Genomic DNA, 17,009 nt, shown 5'->3' with positions numbered 1-17,009 from the left:
TATATATATATAGATAGATAGATAGATGTTTAGATAGATAGATAGATATATAGATAGGTAGATATATGTATAGATAGATGGAAAGTTCGAGAGATATATAGACTGATAGATAGAAAGATAACCAGACAGACACTGACACATACACACACACACACACACACACACATATATATATATATATATATATATATATATATATATATATATATATATATATATATAAACATAGATTGATACTCAGATAGATAGGGTGTATAAATAATAAGACTTGAGGAAAATATTGACAACTCATAATATAGATCCAAGCTTTGCATTACGTAGAAGAGTTAATAAAATAGGACAAAATATATTGTAATAAAGGAAGGGAGATAACAAACAAAAAATTCCCGTCTTGTCGAGAAATGGATGAGGATTGATGGGCAAACAATCGGGTAGTAATCGGCAAACGATATCCAGGGAAATAATGATAACAAACTCAAAGGCCATTCTATTTGTCCGTCGACTGACGAAAAACTGTAAAAAAATGTTGGCCAGAAAAGCCAAACCGCGTACTACATAATAATATATCAATGGATTGAGATGATTTAAAATTTATTTTAGAAAATGCTTAATTACAATACTTATTTGAATACTTGGGTTTGACTTTTTGACAAATTTGGTCATTGCCCAAAAAGCTATTATGTCAGTCTGGTTTTTGACGCTTAAGATTAAATTATAGTAAAAGAATTCAGACACTTTAAACTTTTAGATTTTATTAAGAAAAATAAATATGATAAATCGACAGGCAAAAGCTAAAATGTTTAATTTCTGTCCATTTTGGCTTATCTGTAAAATCCCATTTTGGCATTCGTTTAATCTCGACATAATACTTTGGTCATCATCTTGATCTGTCGATACAGAAAGAAAAACAGCTCCCGGCCAAATAAAAAAGGTGTTTTGACAGTGTAGAGTAGTATTTGTTTTTGGGGTGGAACATTAAGTTTCTTGAAACAGGGATTAGAAATATTGGAAACAGAAACATTTCATGTAACAGATAAGAGCCTCCGTTTAACCCTCTCCTTTCCGGCCATTTTCAGGATTTTCCTTAACGCACCTAATATAAAAGATTTTTCTTACTCAAACAGGAAAACCCCAATTACATTCTAAACATAATATTATTAAGCAAATTGAGCCTTACAAAAAGTTTCAAGGTTTTATAGCAATTACAGAAAAAAAATAATTTAATTTTGTGATGTAAAATTGAAATCAAATGAGAAATTATTGTTTTTATCATAACGAATGTGACGAGTTTCCTATGGTTGATAAGGATAGGGTTAAAACATCAAACAAAGCAGATGGTTTCGATCCGAGTCCCAGTAACTAAAGCTGGCAGGGCCAGAAAATGAATGGAGTACGTTTTGCTCAATGAAGTAATTATTCTTTTTCAAGATACACAGGAAAACCTTATCCGAGAAAACTTTAAGAGCAGCATATAAGGTCAATGTGTGTTCGAAATGTAGCAATCATCTACACAGTTTTAAAATTCAAAAGATCTTCTCCCACAAATCAACCGACAAGCGCCACCTTTATACTTCCTTCTTATCTCCGTCCTATCTTTTTGGACGAATAAATCAAGGAACATGACTATAAAAATGTGACAACAAAAGTAAAAAAGTAGAAGGAAGTTAGTCTCTCTCTCTCTCTCTCTCTCTCTCTCTCTCTCTCTCTCTCTCTCTCTCTCTCTCTCTCTTTTTTTTTTTTCTGATTATGAATCTCCCCAATGTGTAACATATTCTAATTGTGTCATATTCATATTCACAATTCATTAATAAGTAGCAGTGTATTTCCTCTTCCATTGTTTTGTTTATTTGCCTTAACAACGCAACCATCTCACTTCGAATTCGTCTTCAGTGTCTCATTCACGTGCACACCATCGGTCTCCGTAAATTAAATTGAAGCCTCTATTACAATTTAGCATTTTTTATTTACTTATAAGTTGGTGGGGTTTGTGAGTTTCATACACTCATAGACAATATCAAGCCGTGAGAAATGTTGTATAGTTCTAAGTTGTCCTTTGAATAGTATTCCCCGTGTTAAACACACTTTAGGGACAGAATCGACAGATGAAACAAATTCCATTAATACAATCTGTATATAATAATATATGTAATGTGCTATAATTGTGTGTTATCACCTCTAAAACACAGTTTATATAAGCTTAATGCAGTTTATATATATATATATATATATATATATATATATATATGTGTGTGTGTGTGTGTGTAATTTGTTGTAATTGTGGGTTATCATTTTTCTTTAAATATCTATAATAATTCTGCTTTTCGTTTATTTCACAGATTGTAGCCGACAGCGTTGACATGAGGAAAAGTAAAATATACAACTCAAGTGATGATTTTGTTCTAGTTTACAACCAATTCTATCTTGAATGCAAAACAAATTGATTTCACATGGACTGGAACTTGTGTCAATGACTTCAAACAAAATGGCATATAGAAGTTTTAGTTTTATTTGTTCGTTATAAAGCGTAAGCAGACAACACAGACATATCGATTACATGACTTAAAGTGTCATCATATTTTATCCGGTGGAATGGCTGTATGGTGATTCACAAGAGAATCGAAAACAACAGCACATGAACTCTCCTGTTAATGACTTCAAACAACATAACACATAGAAGTTTTGGTTCGTCGTATTGTGTAAGTAGACAACACGCGCATTTTGACTACATGGCAGAAGAGATATCACGTCTTCTTCACAGAAAAGGCTAAATGGTGATTCATTAGAAAAAAAAAAAAACGAAAAAAACTTACAGCCACATTGATTCACATTTTTAAAATTAAAATTATTACCATTTTATCTCACTGACTTTTATAAAGAGAAATATAGAGAAAAGTGGTAATCTTAATTAAATAAAGCTGCGAGTTGTTAATGCACAATATTCGGAAATCGATCTATAAAGCAAACTTCATTCCACATTAATAAAAGGATAAATATAATCATTGGTTATTGATAATTAATTATTGACATCCAGCTGTCTTGGTTTTTGTTCTATCTCTGACTTCGTGCTATATATACCATTCATGTCTTAGAAGTCTTAGAAGTATTTAAAATGAAAAATCAGGTTTATTTCTTTTGCACCTTGTTATTAAATTGTCGTCATCATCATTGAGTCTACAAGAGGCAACTCTACCAAATCGTTTGATACTTTTAATAGATAATCTATGAATCGCGTACCCTCTTCTATCATGGATTCTATCAAACTAAATATGACTCGAGGATAACTTGCAAAGTTATTACTCCATCACAACTATAATTCACTTCCAAGAATAGCGGCAGGAAGACAACAACAAAAAAGCAAGACAGCACAGTTTCTCCAAAAGTCAGACGGCTAAAGTTTCCCGACTTCGTCAATTTGGTGAGTCTGGCCATTTTACTCCTTTTTACAACTTTGTTACCCTCGTTACTTTGGACGATGTTTGTTTCCTTTGTTTTACGTCTATATGTTTATTTTGTGGCGAAACACTATGGCAAAGTTTATCTTGACACAAGATACTCTCTCTCTCTCTCTCTCTCTCTCTCTCTCTCTCTCTCTCTCTCTCTCTCTTTCTTTCTCTCTCACTCTTTCTTTTTTCTTCTCTCTCTCTTTCTATCTGTATTTCTCTCTCTAATTCTCTTTCTCTGTTCCCTCTGTTCCACTATCTCTCTCTCTCTCTCTCTCTCTCTCTCTCTCTCTCTCAAACACACACACACATGGTTAGTAACATTGTGAGTAAATAATTAAAAAAAAACTCTTGTACATGGTCTTTGATAAAGCACTTTATCTATTAATTTCCCATTGAACTGAGATGTGGGTGGGTACATGTCTATTGCCGTTGTGAGAACGCGAGTAGACATAATGAATGCCTAGCAGACGACTTGCAATGTATGAAACCACATTTTGGTCCATAATATAAGCTGCTGGGACAATTGATGAAGAGTTAGATAACGCATTGTAACTGCGCTACATAAATTTGCATCAATGACATACCGATATCCTTGCTTTAAAGTCAGTAGTCTAAAGACTGAAAGTTTGGGTAAATATATATTATATATATATATATATATATATATATATATATATATATATATATATATATATATATTTATTCTCGTTTAATATATTTCTAATTTTTAAACAAAAATCTCATGGATTAGGAATTATGAAGGCTTTGTCGTTTATAATCCTATTAAATTTTAATTACAGTTTCAATATTTGAGGAAAGTTTTAGAATTCAAGCCCCTAACAATTCAATCAAAATTCTAAAAAACAAATGATATGGTCGGCTTTTCTAAAAATTTGAATTTCTCTTAAACTGGTCGACTCTATTTGTACATGTCTTGTGTTAGCTTTAGTATTGAAACTCTTTTTGTCTTGTCTCGCTTTCTCCAAACCTGGACTTTGCCGTAATCTGGAAAAATACGTATTTTTTCCCAGAAAACTCGTCCTTTAAATATCGATCGCTTAATATGACTCTCATCTTGGCAAAAACTACATATTTTTCCTTTTTTTTCCTTTTTTTTTTTTTTTTTGGGGGGGGGGGGGGGGGTATTAGCAGTATTTTTTGTTTTAGTTTTTTTAATTTTCATTTTCATAGAGTATGTGTGTGTGTGTGTGTGTGTCTGTGTCTGTGTGTGTGAAAGAGAGAGAGAGTGAGTGAGAGAGAGGGAGAGAGAGAGAGAGAGAGAGAGAGAGAGAGTGCTGTGATAGATACATTCGGTTATAGATAGAATGCGCTTGGCCAAGGAGTTCACAACATTGCCATCCGGAAGTATAACGGACCAACACACAAACTCTGTGTAACCATGAACTTTTATAGTCTGGTTAATACAGTTTAGTGAGAACAACTCACAAATGCGGATGGCAAAAACAATAACAAAGGCCTGAGTGACGTCATCTGCATACTATCTATAGAATGCATAGTTAACCTAGAGAGATACTGGGTAAAATATTAATGTTTGAAACATTAAAGAGGGAAAAAATTAATCTCTATAGATAGAATGCGCTTGGCCAAGGAGTTCACAACATTGCCATCCGGAAGTATAACGGACCAACACACAAACTCTGTGTAACCATGAACTTTTATAGTCTGGTTAAGACAGTTTAGTGAGAACAACTCACAAACGCGGATGGCAAAAACAATAACAAAGGCCCGAGTGACGTCATCTTCGAACTATCTATATGGAAGATTAGAACTGTCGCGTATGATTTCATTCTAGACACCTGTCATTAGAGTTGACCGACTTAAAATACCCTTGTTGTGTCAGTATTGCTTCAGAATATAAAACCAAAAAACTGAAAAGACAACATTTTCAATAAGAAACAAAAACATCAAGGAGAACATGAGATAAAGAAGGGGGGGGGGGGGGGGTCGCGTTTGGGGGGGGGGGGGGGGGGAGGGAGACCCTAATTGGGTGTTGTATAGAAATTGGAGTTAAACCACGTGATGGATCTATATTTCCTACGAGCTGTCTGAGAAAGAAAGACTGGAAGTCTGTTGTCACGTGACAAGGCCTTGTTCATGACCGGAAAATTAGACAGACACTTGTCTCAGGAAGTTCCTTCCGACCGTGTTACACCCCGTCTATTTCTTCTTGTCTTATATCGCCCCTTCAATTTAAGACGCGGACTGGATTATTGTCTCGCTATTCAGTCTGTTTGTTTGCTTGTTTGTTTTAAAATGGTTTGAATTGTGTAGAACGAACGAAATTGACGCCACTCAGCTCTTTGTTATTGTTTTAAGACAGTCAATTTTTTATGATTAGTTCTCATTAGATGATATCAACCGGACTATACTCTTTTAAAGTCACGCATAGTTTTGTGTTTTGGTATGTAATATTCGGCTGGCGGATGTTATGAGTATTTTAGCTAAGTGCAAAGTATCAATTGTCTTTTTTGTTGTTATTATCGTAATTTTTCAATTTAACGCGTTTGTTTCTTTTTGAACCATGGAAACCAAACGGAATTAGAAAAACAAAACAAAACCAAAATAACCAAAGCCATATTGTTTTGTTGTTTTGTTTTGTTTTTATTTTATTTATTTTAGCAAGATGCCAGGACAGAAAGAGAATCAGTGAGTGTTGTTACGGGGCCGACGACTTGACACATTGGACATGTCTTGATAATTAATCAGGCTCACGTTCGAGGAGAACTGGTTCCTACTCTATTACTCGGTTCTACCAGCTCAAGTTTATTTATTTAATTTATTTATTTACTATTTTATTTATTTATTTATTGACATTTGTGGTATTTTCAATGTATTATTTCGAAAATGCTCACGAAAGTGGTTTGTTTGAAAAAAAATATAACATATATACATGTATATATAAATATATTATATATATTATATATATATATATATATATATATATATATATATATATATATATATATCGAAGAACAACCATGGTTAAATCTTAACCGTGGTTAAATCTTACAGTAGAACAGTTGATTTATGAGCTCCGTGCAATCATGTCTATACCATATAGAAATAAAACACTGTAAGGTACATTGAACATGGTAAATCCCATGAAAATGCACTATATAAGTGTTTATATTTATTTATTAATTTTTTAGAATACGTCTCACAAAGCCTGACTTTAATACATTGTTTATTACAAGATAAATTAAAAAGTGAAAACGTTTGCTACAAATCTAAGAGATAAAACCGGTAAAAATGGAGTTATAATTATTCCAACAGATATAGGTAATGAATTATGATAAAATCTCACAAAGGATGAACCGGCTATCGTCATCAAAAACGTCATCATCATCATCATCATCATCATCATCATCATCATCATCATCATCATCATCATCATCATCATCATAACCATCATCATCATCATCATCATCATCATCATCATCATCATCATCATCATCATCATCATCATCATCATCATCACCATCATCATCATAACCATCATCATCATCATAACCATCATCATCATTTTCATCGGCAATATTGCCATTGTTATTGAAATGTGATCTGCGTCATCACCATAATCAAAACATACATAAAACTCTCTAAAAAACCTCCATTGATATAAAAAAAAAAAAAAAGTTTCTGCAACAGCCCTCTGGGTTTTTAATAATGTATCAGCACCGCGATACACAGCCACACTGGCGTCAGAAACAGACCCCAAAATGGATTGCCCCACCCGTTATAATGGCCTTTCTTACTTTATGAAGTTAGCTATTGGATTCTGTTTAATGGGGGCGGTGGAGACACAGGCGTTTCATTATGCTGGCCCAGAGAGGAGCTAACTGGCCCTAGGTGCGACTCGACGTTTTATGAGGGCCATGATGATGGTTTATGGGGCGTTTATAGTGGTTTACAAGAACGGCCATGCCATATAATCAGTCAGAACGGCCTAGACGTCCGGTACTAACTCGGAAATAACATTATTCAGTCTGGTCTGCCTGCTTTGTTTGCTGACTAGAAGAGTTACTTAGCTAGCATCTTCTATCGACACATTTGCAGTGTGAAGAACTCGGAAGTGATTTAGAGAAAGTTTAATGGAGTCAAATAGTTATTCGGGCACTCAATCAAAATGTAGGAACACGGGACAGCGTGGCTTGCATTATGTAGTTTTTTCCTCCGTACCCGAAAGGTACTGAGTTCCACTACCCGCCCAATACCCATCGCGCTGTGTGGCCTTGAGCAGGTTGCCTCGCCCTAGCTCATTTGCGCGTTGCACTGCGGCTGACGCATGCCGCATGAGTTATTTAAGTCTTCCTTTTGAATAGACTATAAATGTAAATTTCCTCTTTGGGATGAATAAAGGGAAATTGAACTCATTTTATTTATTCTAGTAGGGAATCCGCAACATTTCCTTTTCGAAAAGAAGATGTAACACCGTACCATCCAAAGCTGATATAAAGATAAAAGTAAAACAACTCTTCCGAAAAGAGCGACATTCCACAACTTTGGATCGGACTTCAAACCTTCCATTTGCCAAGATGTTGTCTAGCTCTGTGATCCTCGTCTTTTGACCTGTGGTTTAAGTTCCCTTCTTGCTGCGCAAAGTTGAGTCCTTCAATAATGCTCTTTGCTCACTTATTTTTAACCATACCTGGGTGTTAAGAGTACGTGATCGTGAACAGGGAAAAATATATAATATCGCCTGACACACGTCACTTCTCGTGTTACTTGTTATAATATGTTGTTGACTTGAGCCCCTCTGTAAAGAGCTTTGAGTACATTTAGTGGTTACTGCTCTATATTAAAACTCAATCTCAAAATAGCAACCCTATTTGATACGTTGCATTTTACAATAACATAATATTCATATTCAAATTCCATTCAAACACAAAATAATCATAACATCATCAGTTATATTGTTAGAGCTTAGGAGCTTGTAAATTGGCAAATATGAAAACAAAGTACTTACCATACTTTTAAATAGAGCAATATCCACTAAGCGTGATTAAAGCGCTTTGCAAAGGGTCCCTGACCAACAGCAACGCATAACATGTAGAACGAGACATGACGCCTGTTAGGCGACATTACATTATTTTTCTGACAGAGACAACGCTGTTAACGGCCAGGTACTCATTTTACACCTGAGTACAGTGAGAGAATGTGAGCAAAGAGCCTTTTCCAAGGACTCAACTATGCGTCGAGCGAGGCTCGAACTCAGAACCTTTGGATCCGAAAGCGAGTGTCGTACCACAAGACCACATAGCCGCACCAGTTATGATAAAAAAAAGACTTTCGAATGTGAGCAAAGACCAAAATATGAACTTTTCTCTCGTAATGATGCCTCAAAATTGAGGCCAATTATTGTCTTGACTGGTTCAATACGCCACCAATAGCTTAATATATATGTCCCTCCTTCCCTACCCTAATCTCTCTCTCTCTCTCTCTCTCTCTCTCTCTCTCTCTCTCACTCTCTCTCTCTCTCTCTCCTCGCTCTCTCTCTCTCACTCTCTCTCTATCTATCTCTCTCCTCGCTCTCTCTCTCTCTCTCTCTCTCTCTCTCTCTCTCTCTCTCTTTTTTTATTTTTTTTCTTTTTTTTTTCTTTTCTTTTTTTTTTAAAATATTATTTTTATTTTCTTTCTTTCTCTTACATATATACACACAAACAAAGACGCAAACGTTCACACACACATATATAGTTTACATAGATTTAACCACCCTTTTTCAATTTCTTTTTCATGGTATATACAAAGATGTTAACGATTGCACAACATGGGATCCCAAGCCAACTGCATAATAATATGCACAAGACATGATTCTAAAAAGGTGCCATTAAACCTGTTATTTTTTTTTACAAACATTTCACACTGTTAGCTGTTAGGATCTCATCTTCCATCCGAGTGAGAGAAAAAAAAAGTAATGAGCTTTTCTTCAATGGCTTTACTGGAACCAAACTCTAGAAAAGCGTCATTAGATTCTTGTGCTGATAACGTTACAGTTGACAGAAAGTCATTGTCCATATTTGTATGGGAAAATATTTAAGTATGGGGCTTTTATTTTATGTCTCAACTTTACGCCGTTCATAATTAACAGGATTCAAGTCTGGGACCAGCAAGTTCCAAACCGAGTGCCACATCGCTAGACCACGCCGCAGGACAAAAAGATGATATTATTCGCCTATCCAAAAGAAAACCTCCCGTGAGAGCAATAATTGAGCCCATGGAGCAGGAGTTTATCCCGGTGTCTATAGCTAGAAACAGACAACAGCAATCGCTTGCTATCCTTTGGTTAGGACGCTAGTCTAACGCAAAATACTTTCCACCAGATCAAACAGACCAAGCTACCCAATCACTGCTCTGTGGCCAAGAGAGGAGGCGGGGGGGGGGGGGGGGGGGGGGGGGGAGCGGGGAGCAAAATCAATCTCGACTGCATCCGGAATCGATCACGGTCCCTTTGCGTGTGAAGCAAGTGCTTTACCAACTGTACCTTCGGGACCCCTAAAAGAAATCATTGAAATAAAAATCTGCACTTTGAGATCCATCAAAGGAAATAGATCTAGACTGATGGATAGAATACTTAGGCATAAAAATGCTTTTAGATCTAGAATAGCCTTAGGGCAGCTCATCTAGATGCGAAAGAAATGAAAAGTTAAAAGCTGATATTGATCCTGAGCAACTTGAATCATCTTCGTATCAATAAAATGGAGATGACATTAATTTATCGTCCTGGTACTCGAAATGATAAGAATTCCAGAGGTCTCTGTTATCAATTGTTGCTCTGATAAGTTTTATTTTTTTTATAAAGACTTGCTCGGATGGACCTTCCATCCATTTACAACGTGCCAATGATAAGAGATTCATGGGTCTTAAGGTTTTCGTGTTTTATTTTACTTTAAAGCATTAAAACGAACTCGTCTTTTTTGGTATGCGTTATAATTCATGCAGTGTTTCTGCCATATCGACGATTTGGGAAGTTTTTCCCAAATTTTTGAGTCATCAATTGATCCCCCCCCCCCTCCCCCCCCCCCCCCCCCCCCCCGCTCCGTGATTAGATTTATTTTCTAATGTTTTAAATTATGATGATTCGATCTTATGGGGTTTGGATTAAGAAATTAAGCAGCAGGCACTGGTGTAAGATAAAGGACTGAACAAGTGTATGTGAAAGGTGCCAGACAACGAGGTCGACTGATATTTGGGATGTCTGGCTTTGTCTGGCACCTTTCACTCACACTTGTTCAGTTCTTTATCTTTGGGGTTTTGATTGACTGTTTTATCTCTGCTTCTGTGTAAAGCTTTTTACTACTCTTATACAATGTGTTTGACATCATTGTCCATGTGCTGTAGTCCATTGGATTCAACTCAAGACTCATTCTCATTCATCATTCACAGTTGCTGGTCATCTATTTCCACGTATCACAATCCTCTGCGCTGCGCATTTAATCTTTAGAAAAATGTGATGACTGCTTCCTATTGAAACTTATGTTACATAGTAAATAAATAAATAAATAAATAAATGAATAAATAAATAGATAAATGCATTCCCTTTATTCATCCCATAGGGGAAATTTGTTTCTAGAGTCTATTCCACGTGAAGACTGGAATAACCCAGGTGTCAGCCGCAATGCTCAAGGTCACACAGCGCAGCGGTGGTTGATCGACCTCAGTACCTTTCGGATACGAAGCAAATACCCTACCTTTATGCCACGCGAAGATAAACTTACTCCAGAATTAATACCAATAAGTCATATATTATGTTTCAACAAGACGGTGTAATTTTCTACACCATAATACTAAACACAAGACTCAAGTTTGGGAACTTTCGATATCCAGATTTTTTTAATACCACTGTGATATAACTAACATTGTTCCATAACTAATTTTGGATTTACATGTATTAAATTAAGGACTTGTTTTTGTTCCTTATAAATTTTCGAATGTTTCTGATTCCTGCTTTGTATAGAAACAGCATTATATTTTTTCCATTTTTTTTTCTTGCACCCCATATTTTAGGGGTGATTGAATGATTATAGTGGTTGATAATAATGCCAGTTACTTGATTATAGGAAACTTCATTTTAAGATAACCGAAGAAAGCATGTTATTTTTTTTCTTTTTATCTTATTGATTCGCCCTTTGGTGCCCAATGATCACAAACATATTTTTTTGACTGACTATCATCACAAGATCACAAAGCAAAATTAAATCAATTGACGTTAGAGCAACAATCATTGTATTGTAATATAATTATTATTATTATTATTATTATTATTATTATTATTATTATTATTATTATTATTATTATTATTATTATTATTATTATTATTATTATTATTATTATTATTATTATTATTATTTTTATTATTATTGTCACTACTTATGGGGCAGTGTTGTTGGTATTAATCAAATAATGCGATTAGGTGCTTATCAAATTATAAGAGTATGACTGCAGAAACTGACTCTGTTATGCCATAAAAGATACATAAATAACTGAACAAGTGTGTATGAAAGGGGTCAGACAAAGCAAGAAAGAAAAATACAAGAAAAAAATACATCCCAAAAAATCAGTCGACCTCGACTGGGGATTGAACCTCAGACATTCTGATGACAGGTCAGGCGTGCTACCATTACACTGGTCCCTTTCACATACACTTGGTCAGTTCTTTATCTTACACCGGTGCCTGCCTTAATATCTTAATTTGATATTTTCAAAAAATATATAGATATACATTAAAGGGGGTGCAAAATAGATATAAAGTGATTAAAGAATTGAAAATACGCACATATTATTCACTGCATTTATGAGGGAAGCAAACTACATTCTGGTGTCATACTTTTGAACAATATCGAGTTCTATAACCAGTTAACCGCCGTAAACTGGAATAAGAGTATTTAAAAATTTGGGCAGAAAACTCGTCCTTCCAACATCGATCGATTTAAATGACTTTCATCTTGGCAAAATCTCTCAAACCTGAGACTTCGCGAGGTTCCAGGTCTGAGAGTTTTGCCCAAATGAGGGCCATTTAAATCGATCGATACTTGAAGGACGAGTATTCTAGCCAAATCTTTAAACATCTATCTTTCGGAAAGATAATATACATATGCGAAATCAAACTAAATGCCTGATCCGACTAAGACAATTGATGCATCTACATATTGCTCTTGTAAACCACTTGACTCACATTTGATTGTCAATGAGCTATATTATTATGTACTTTTTTCACTTTGTGGAATGTTTTGTTTGATGTACTGATTAAAAAGAGATGTGTAACATAGGTTGGTCTGTTATTATGTATCTATCAGCATTTGGCTACAGAGAGTGAGGGAGAGATAGAGAAGGAGGGAGAGAGGAAAAGCGCGCGCGCGCGCGCGCGAGAGAGAGAGAGAGAGAGAGAGAGAGAGAGATAGATAGATAGTTAGAGATAGATGGATATATAGCTAGATAGATAAATAGATAGATAGAGAAAGAGAGAAAGTGAGAGTGAGTGAGAGAGAGAGAGATAGAGAGAGAGAGAGAGAGAGAGAGAGAGAGAGAGAGAGAGATTGAAAAGATTAAACAAAAGCGTTAAAAGGATGGAAGATGTTCGCCATTATCTCTTATATGCATAACTAAAAAGTTACCATTTTCATATAGATATCAATATCTCAGCTCTTTGATAACGCTACTCCCCTGAGAGATCTAAAATAAATCATTAAAAGTAAAAGTCCATGTGTGTCCTTTAAATCTAGACATAAATATTTGTCTGTAAGAAGAGAACCATATATTTTGCTAGAAATAGAACGAGTCAATCTGATTATTACGATTCTAAAAATAGTGGAATTAAAAAAAGTAATGCACACAAATTAATATAACAGCTTTAAAAGTGCGGCTATGTGGTCTAGTGGCATGACACTCGCTTTCGGATCGGAAGGTCCTGGGTTCGAGCCTCACTCGGCGCATAGTTGAGTCCTTGGAAAAAGCTCTTTACTCACATTCTCTCACTGTATTCATGTGTAAAATGAGTACATGGTCGTTAACAGCGTTGTCTCTGTCCGAAGAAATTGTAATATCGCCTAACAGGCGTCATGTCCCGTCTTTTATGTTAAGTGTTGCTGTTGGCCAGAGATCCCTTGTAAAGCGCTTTGATCACATTTAGTGCATATTGCGGAATAAAAGCTCAATTTATTTTTTAAAGCGCTTTAGCAGGTTTAATGGATATTGCTCTAAATAAAAGCTCAAATAGTCTTTCTTTATCCCCAACGTTGTTAAAAAATCTAAGGTACATAATCGATGATGAACTCATTCCCTATCTGAACAATACAAAATATAAGATTTAGTGCCTGAAAATTATAGACATCAAATAAACGAACTAAAATTATATTATTTTCACGTTTGCCATGTCATTTTCTCGCTCGTTAAATAAGTTATGAACTGCGGGAAAATTCTTAGAGGAGACGAAATGGCACGTCCCGACAGAACAATAACCCATGGATCTGACTCCTGATTGTGACAATGGCATCATTGTCAAGTTTTATGTTCAGCTATTTCAATCTCACTCAGAGGAAAATCTATTGATATCTCCGAAAAAAAAAAAAGAAATATTTACTTTTTTAAAACTTCATCTTTTGTTGTTTCTTCTCCCTTTTCTCCTCTTGCTCCTCCTCTTCTGTTTCCTCCACCTCTTTGTTATTTCTTGTTCTTGGTCTTATTGTTGTTGTTGTTCCTCTTCTTTTTCTTCTTCTTCTTCGTCTTCTTCTTCTTCTTCTTCTTCTTCTTCTTCTTCTTCTTCTTCTTCTTCTTCTTCTTCTTCTTCTTCTTCTTCTTCTTCTCCTTCTTCTTCCTTCGTCTTCTTGCTCTTCTTCTTCTTCTTCTTCTTCTTCTTCTTCTTCTTCTTCTTATTATTATTATTATTATTATTATTATTATTATTATTATTATTATTATTATTATTATTATTATTCCTTCTTCTTCTTCTTCTTCTTCTTCTTCTTCTTCTTCTTCTTCTTCTTCTTCTTCTTCTTCTTCTTCTTCTTAAATTATAGGATCTGAAGAGAGACTGAAAGGGCAGATGTCCCTGCTGATGAATCGATAACAACATGATCAATTTATTGCCTTTTTAATATGAAATAAGTAACACCTTTTTCAGAGACAACACGCTTTGTTATCTTACATTATCGTACCGTACCGTTAAAGAGCTTTTAGGATTTAAAAATCCTTTAAATGCTCTGTGGAATTTTTATTCACACATACAATTTATATAGACACAACAAAGATGTTTAATAAACATTCAACTCTTATCAATTTCGCCTTGGTCGTCCTCATCATCATCGTCATCGTCATCATGACCATCATTATCGTCATAATATCATCATCGTCATCATCATCATCATCATCATCATCATCATCATCATCATCATCATCATCATCAACATCATCATCAATACCATCACAATCTTCATCATGATTATCAACATCATAAAGACAATATTGTTAATAGCAAATATCATTTGACAACTTGCTCTTATTTTTGTCCTCCATCCTATTATCAACCCGTTCTAAGTGTTTTCTCGTCTTTCACATAGTAAGTAAAAGTGTAGACTTTTAACAAATTGACTATCGATAACTATGAGTGGCTATCGGCCATCCGATGACCTCCGTGGTCGAATTTAACTAGCCAGGTCATCAACCCTTTGCGTGCTAACTGCTAACCCGGTCCTTACCTGCCTCAAATCCCGTTGATGAAGGTGAATCAATAGCTCGCCCACCTAGCAAACACTCGGTATTACAGTAAAGGAAAAACTGGTCGCTGGTTTTAAATAATTAATGAGTCTTAATCACATTATCCACATAGCTCAAGGCGATGTTCTTGATACCCAAAGCAACATTAGTGACTTTCAATTAAAGACAAATAGTTGGTCGAAGCGTTGTAAAAAAAGAAAAAAACTAGACTAGAGCATTTATATATAGAGCGCAATATCCACTAAACGTCCTCAAAGCACTTTACAAGTGGACCTTTACTAACAGCAACACGTAACATATAGAACGAGACATGACGCCTGTTAGGCGATATTATATATTTTTCCAACAGAGACAACGCTGTTAACGGCCAGGTACTCATTTTACACCTGAGTACGGTGAGAGGATGTGAGTAAAGAGCCTTTTCCAAGGATTCAACTATGCGCCGAGCAAATCATGCATCACGATAGCTGATACGGTAGAGTCACGCTCTCACCGGCCAGGCGGAGTTGTCGTACCAGTAAGGTCGCAGGTTAAAACCCCCATCACCACCGCGAAATTTTTTTATTCTTTTTTGTCTTCTGGCACTTTCCTACTCACTTCATCTCTTGTTGTTACCAACATTAGTGCCTACTCCACTCACTTTTCTGAAAAGTCATATTGTGTGACCAACCTTTTCAATACAGCATTAGCTCGAAGTGAACTAAAGACTGAAAATGTCACCCACCGTTTTTTCTTTTTGTTTTGTTATTTTTGTTTTATTTTCGATGACTACGATCTGTGTGAGAGTGTCTATGTTAATATTGTATTGTTATAAATGTGTACCCAAATGACAAATTGACACTTTTTGAGGACAATGAAGATTTATTATTATCATTATATTATTATTATTATTATTATTATTATTATTATTATTATTATTATTATTATTTATTATTATTATTATTATATTATTTTATTATTATTATTATTATTATTATTATTATTATTGTTATTATTATTATTATATCTGAGTAGCAGTGTTGCTGAAAATAGAATTTATATACAAAATTATGAAACGTGAATAAGTTAGCGCCGACCCTTAGTAAGGTTCCCGCATGACCGATAGGCCCAGAAGAAATCAAAAACGCTCAAGACCACAAAATAGTCTTACCGATTCGAGACACATTATATTACCACCGTAATATCAAGAGTATTCGGATTTTCTATTACAATGAAAAGGATGAGAGAATGAAAGAGAGAGAGAGAGAGAGAGAGAGAGAGAGAGAGAGAGAGAGAGAGAGAGGGGGGGGCAGAGTAGTGGGGGGGGGGGGCGGATGAAGTCATTCAAGTTCTGGAAATCCGATTGCGTCATTGTATAACACATCGAGCAAGCCCTCTCCTTACAGACCAGGCACTATAGGAACATTGTTGTATTCATCAAGACAATGAACTTTTTTTCTCTTTTACTCGGATTTGATTTGTACATTACAATTCAATTGGATGGAAAATCTTTTTTTTTAAAGATGAGGAACTTGAGCCTTAAAAGTCCCGTGTTTGGTATTTTGTTCTTTTTCTTTTGAAGCAGTTATATTGATTTTTGTACATCATGTATTACCATGTATAGATTGTTGATGTGTATTCTCCGCATGAACTAAATAAAATCAAGTTATCCGATTACAGAAAGATTCGTCATCTTATAAAACGATAATAATTATTATACGATTTTTACACTATTGTTGTTTTGTTTTGTTTTTTGTTTCTTTTTTGTTTGTTTTTTTTTTTTAGGAATTCCGGTCGCTTTCCCAATTGGGGCACGAGCTTGCGAGTGCACGTTGGGAACATTATTCGAACTCTAAA

The 17,009-nt window shown here is 35.1% G+C and overlaps 1 protein-coding gene across 1 annotated transcript in view; it reads left to right on the top strand.

Moving 5' to 3' along the window:
- The first annotated feature begins 2,336 nt into the window (after positions 1-2,336).
- LOC144970385 (high affinity cationic amino acid transporter 1-like) overlaps positions 2,337-17,009 on the top strand; it is an 85,174-nt gene continuing 70,501 nt past the window's right edge. Inside the window, exon 1 of the mRNA XM_078909964.1 lies at positions 2,337-3,415. The gene's annotated coding sequence lies outside the window, so the exon portion shown is untranslated. The remainder of the gene's footprint in view (positions 3,416-17,009) is intronic.

This window comes from Berghia stephanieae, chromosome 4 (genome assembly GCF_034508935.2).
Source record: "Berghia stephanieae isolate SIO BIC M18660-M18661 chromosome 4, UCSD_Bste_1.3, whole genome shotgun sequence".
NCBI classification, from domain to species: domain Eukaryota; kingdom Metazoa; phylum Mollusca; class Gastropoda; order Nudibranchia; family Aeolidiidae; genus Berghia; species Berghia stephanieae.
The sequence above is the reverse complement of the archived record's forward strand: the minus strand, read 5'-3'. Positions and strand labels throughout refer to the sequence as shown.